Raw genomic sequence first — 6,000 nt, 5'->3', positions numbered from 1 at the left:
CAAACTTCAGGATGTAAACCTGGGAAAGAATTAATGAGTGCACAAAGGTGTGTCTATCCAGATTGGATTTAGGCATCTTTGTATCACAAAGTGGGCTTGAAGCCAAGTTCTTCACTTCAGTAACTCCTCCTAATTACCTCAGAAGTCTTGTGCACTGTGTTTTGTGAATCCTGTTTTGAACTACCCTTCTGGTTGTTAAAGTATTTCTCTAATCATTGTGTGGAAATTGAACTTACCTAACTTGTGGCTGGGGATGCTGATAAGTAGAACTAAAGAGGCAGTTTGCCTCTCTGCTGCATTGAACCAAAATTCCCTGTGTGAGTCCAGGCACAAGAGATTATCATTAAGCAGGGAAAAAATCCTCTTTAAAACAGTATTACTATGCAATAGTTTCAGGCTGATGGAACTATTTCTCATAATTATAAACTACTCAAAGTAATGGTGATAACAAATTAGATGGCAACTAGAAGCGAGATATGGACTCAGGTTTTAGGGCCACTAGAAACCACTGAGGACATCCAGTCAGACCTGCTGCCCAGTGCAGGCCAAATTATTTTATCCAATAGCTCCTGCAATGAACAAACATATTCTTTCCTATGGTGCAAGTTATTGTTCCTACAGTTAGCTGAGCAAGAATGTAGCCCTTAAGAAAACATCCAACACTTAAACATTTCCAGCTTGAATAACCCCCATATTTTGCAATTAAAATATATAGATTTTTTAAGTGTTCATATTGATACTAATTAGAAATTAAAGAAACAAGAAAGGTAGTTTTTAATAATTTTCAATTATTGTTTTATTAATTTTCAATTAATAAAAATTGTGAGTTGCACAGGAGGCTGAGTCCACTATCAGCCAAGGACATATTTCTTTTTTTATTTCCTTTATTCCTCTATGCATCACTGAGACTTTAAAGTAGGTTAATTCTGGGGGTTGAAAGGGTTTTCCTAGTGATTCACAACAATATAACTTTGGACATATTCCAAAACCATGGCAACTAATAGCTATCTTTCCCTATTTTAGTCACACTTTTAGCTAACTCAATGTTTAAAACATGCTCTAAAATACTGACCCAAACAATACACTATAAGGTGAGCCTTTTATGACCAATATTATACTTGCCAATAACTAAGTATTAAAGGTAAGTGACATCTTGAAATTCAATTTATATCCTATAAAAAATAAAGGAAAAAATCTTCACCTCAGTATATGATACATCACTTTGCCAAAAGAAGACACTTATGCTAAAATAAATAAGTAAAGAAAAGAAAATGTTAAGATAATCAGAGTGACCATAAAATGGATCAAAATCATATTGCATATATATATATGCAATACATACAGTAGCTGAATATGAAATAATAATGGAGGGAATTTTATCTTAGCACTTTGCCTCTCAGAAGCTCCAGCACATAGGACTCTATCACGAAGAGAGTCCAGAGACTGTTTCACAGGGGAGTTTGGTCTAGCACACCAATGTGATATGAGGTTACATGTCCAAAGGAGCAAAAATAAGGAAATTGCCAAGGTCATTTGACTCCCTCCTGAAATTTGTTTCAATAAATTGAGAATGAATGGAGTATCAAAAACTTGGAGACGACTTAAGAAAATCTAATTGTACCCAAGAAACTGTTCAGCCCTTTGTTATCAAAGCTCAAGGATAAAATCCCTTATCAATATTCTGAGGTAGGAAGAAGGAAGCTTCTATTGAGTACCTCCTCTGTCACTCCTTCTTCATTCCAGCACAAATAATTTAATACAGAAGAAAAAATAACTGATGCTAGCCACAGAGCCACTTATCTTTGATTACTCCATCCATGGAGAGGTTTAGGGTTTGAACTGCAACAGTTGGAGTCTTGACAAGCAAAACTGCCACCCTCCTCCATCACCATCTTTGGCTTCTGACATGTCATTATTAACAATGGTAGCTCAAAAGCTGTCACTGAGTATGTTTCTGCTAATTTCAAACCAAGCAAAAAGTCCTTTGTATGGCTGTATCCTAAGTAGAGGGATATCCAATCACCTAGTAGAAAATGCAAAGGAAGGAATGTCAAACTTTGGACAAGCTTGAAAAAATTTAAACCAGATGATATTTTCATATAAAAATACCTCCTGATTTGGCTGTCAAACAGAGTAAAGCAGAGCTTAATTGTTCCAGTGTGAAGTAATGCAGTTCTAAGGTGAACCTTCATTTAGTGCATCATTGTTCTGTGGTAAAATGATAATCTTCTGTCAAGTAAAGGGATTTGATTGGTAACAGAAAACAGTACAATGAGCAGAAGATCCAGAGGAGAGCTCACAAAGAACAGTTAATGTTCAATGAATGTGGATAACAGCCTTCTTTCTTTGACCTAAACACCAATTTGCATTTCTGAAAAGTGCCAAAAAGCATTCTTCAACTATCAACAACCAGGAACCCAAGCTATTTTCATTAAGGCTTCATTTGTGATGTGAATGTTTTTTGTTAAAATATGAGGAGAAGCAAGTGTTATTTTCAATCCTCAAAAAACCCCAAGAAATTGCAAAGCTATGCCTCCAGTCCCTCCTGTGAACAGATTTAAGAGATGCCTGCTGAATAGTTGTCCTCAGACTTCCCAGTCTCTACTGAGAGATTGACAACCTCTTCATAAGGACTTGCAATATGTTTATTTCTCAATAATCACTGCCTTCTTCAAATCATGTTTTATTATTCATGCATACCAAAAGATTGCTTTACAGAAGACAACCTTCTACTATTCCTATGAAATACGTAAAATGTACTTCTTAATGTTCCTGTGTGCCTTCTGCAACACCCATTCATTACACAAGAGCAGCAAATGTTGCATATGCTGTATATTGCTACAGTATAAGATGGTTTACAGTCAGTGCCATCAGCTGCAAAGTGTTTGGTCCCCGCTCAAAGGTTTGCTAGGGATTGTGCAATCCTCAGGGATTTTACAGGCTCACCAGATTTGAAATACAGAGACATTTCTCACAGTGCTTTGTGGTGCCTGAGTGGTTTTCTACAGGTTGCATCAATTCACCACACTAATCAACTGATGACAGTAAACAAGACTCATTTAATTACTATTAAAGACCACTTTCTTCTTCTGGATATGAATGAGCAACTGCCAGTGACTTTAAAAAGAGTTACAAATCTGAGCCTAGGATCTAATTCTATGTAGTTTGGTTTTACTCTATTGCTTAGTGGTTTCGCTGCTAGTCCAAGGACCAAGACAATGTTTCCAGGTACCTGTTTATGGCTCCAGGAAAACTACTTTATCAAAACTCTCTACCAGCATCATCACAGCCTTATCCCCTAAAGGCAGATGTTTTCACATACTGGAATAACATCAGCATACTGGAAGGTTGACATCCAAAAAGAAAACTATTACATTCCACATTCAGCTTGGACAAGGCTGAAGAGGGAAGACTGCTGCTGCTGCTCCTCCAAATCAAGGTCTTCACAAGGGCAACACACCAGAACACTGCACATGTTGCTCAGTTTTCCTCTTCTAAAATGTTGCAATGCTGGTGGAGGTCACTATAAACTCTTAAACACTATGGTTGACATGAAAATGTGCAGTCAGAGTCTGTCCACTCTGTGACAAACAGGAAGCCACACAGATGTGCCAGTATGGCTTACACTTTTCCCTGCCAATGGCCCAGCAAAGATATTCCTTCTCTTGGTCTCATGGTCCAGCCTCCATCTGATAATTTATAGCAAAGCTTGGGCCAACATTATCCAATTAACCAAATAGTTCTTTAGAGTCATGAATTTAGGAAAAAAAAAAAAGAAAAAAGGCAATCTAGTTGGTGTGATGTAAATTCCACCTTGTAACTACTGCAGTAGGATTTTCTTTCTTGGAAATTCATAGGAAATCATGCAACATTAGAAACTAAAATGTTGGAGAGCTCATTATAATTTTAAGGTTACCAGCTGTATTTGATTTCATGACTGGTACAACACAAAGAGCTCTGATACTGTATCTTTATCATGATTAGTGTGTCAGGCTCAGGAACACGCATTTTGCTCCTCACCACTGGTAGTAGCCTAATCCTAGCCTAATTGTAGCCTCGCCTCCAAAAGCTAGATTTACCTAATCTAATTTTCAAATTTTATATTCTCAAATGTGATAAATAGTGGTAAAGTACATGCAATATCCCCATGGCTAGTGACAAGTTACAGGTTTTTAATAACTGCAAGGACTCAGGATGAGGTTTTCCTGACTTCCTGTCTGCTCTTGCCTTTGCTGGTGAAAAGGTTTATTCTGGTTTACACACTTGAAACTGCAATTGCCAGGGGACACCACCTAATTTATTTTAGCCTTTCTCAGCTTTGCATAATTTTGTGCTACAGCACCCATTGCTATTATAATGTTGATATATGTCCTGTAAATAACAGATATTAGTCAGAGGTAGCTATTCAAGCAGTTAGTCTGAGTAGAATAAAGCATCTATGGTTCCAGAAAAACAATGTGATATAGGGCAGGAGTGGCCACAGAAAGGTGGCTTCAGGGCTCTGCACAGCTTGCCTGTTCACCCCTTCTGAGCACTGAGGGAATGAAGCTCCTGAAGCTCAGTGAAACTGGTTTCCAGAGCCAAGAGCACAAGTGGTGTCTGGCATATGCAATATACACCATATAGAATGAAATTCAGATGTAATTTGAAATTGCAAGCTGAAGAATAAAGACCTAAGTGTAGATTTCTTGGAAAGCTGTAGTAAGCCTGAATTTATACTTGGTTGAGGAGGAAGAAACTATCAACATTCCTTTTGTCATGGCAAAAGACTTGAGATTCAGAATGTTAAGTAAACTGGCAGTTGACATACAGTGACAGGGGATGGGGGGGGTAGGGGAGAAGAGTTAATGAGTAAAAGAAAACTTAAAAGAATGAATTTTTGTACATTTTCAACCCAAGACATATGGAGACTGATTTATAACAGTGTTGAGTACTCACATCCAAAAGCAAAATATACTTGACCAATGTTGTATACATACAAAGTTCTCTAGCAAACCTAAGTATTGTGACCCTAAGGCTACAAGGGTGATCTTTTAAAATATATTTGGGCACCAAAAATCATGCCTGTAAGGATTTTCTCAGAAGACATGGGAAATTAGATCGTTAACACCCATGAGTCAGGGTTAGCATATCCTTAGGCTAACGATATCCTCAAACTAATTTGCTTACCTACTTATAAGGTTTAAAAAAAAATCTGTGTCCAAGTATGTGAAAATTGGCAACTTGAATTTATATTTTTGACAGGGCTGTCAGAAAAAGAGTGGGAAAGCCACTGAAACATCCTAGCACCTGATCATGGGCAAGTTTACCCCACAGTAGAATGGACAATGCAGAAAAAACACAGCTCAAGCTATAGCTAGTGAGAAAAATCAAGCCTGTGTTGCAGGACAGGATTTGTGTTTTTCTTCTTTTATTTTCTTAAGAACCTGTTAAGTACAACTAAAAACAAATAATGAACAAATGTACTGATATCCTTAAGAAATTCTTCCAAATGTCACACAGTTTTCTCAGCCAGAGTGAGTTCAACACCTTTAGAAACTTATTGCCAGGTTTTCTATCCTGATTCACAACCTACTTTGGTGTATCAAAAGAAGTTTAAAAGACATCTTGATCACAATTCATAAGAACCCAGAGGAAAAGACTGGGCATCCGAGACACTTTAATCTGACAGACAACATCATAAAAAGATTCAGTTTCTGGGTAAGTTGAAGATAGAAAGGTAAAAACTAGGAAGAAGAGACAGATTTTAGGAAGAGTAGCAATTAATCATTGTTGCAGCTTGCCAAGGTAAGTGGCAAATTTGTCATAACTGAGTCTTTAATTCAAAATTGAATAACTTTCCAAAGGATAGGAGGCAAACAATAAATTTTGGTGCTAGATACCAGAAAGGAAAAAAACTTTCTGAGGGAGAATATTTTCTGTCCTGTGATGTGCACACAAGCAGGCTAAGTCCATGGCATCCCTAGGATGCCTTTCATGATAAACAAGAGATGGACACAT

This window comes from Catharus ustulatus, chromosome 3 (genome assembly GCF_009819885.2).
Source record: "Catharus ustulatus isolate bCatUst1 chromosome 3, bCatUst1.pri.v2, whole genome shotgun sequence".
Classification (NCBI taxonomy): Eukaryota; Metazoa; Chordata; class Aves; order Passeriformes; family Turdidae; genus Catharus; species Catharus ustulatus.
This window is presented reverse-complemented; position numbering follows the sequence as displayed.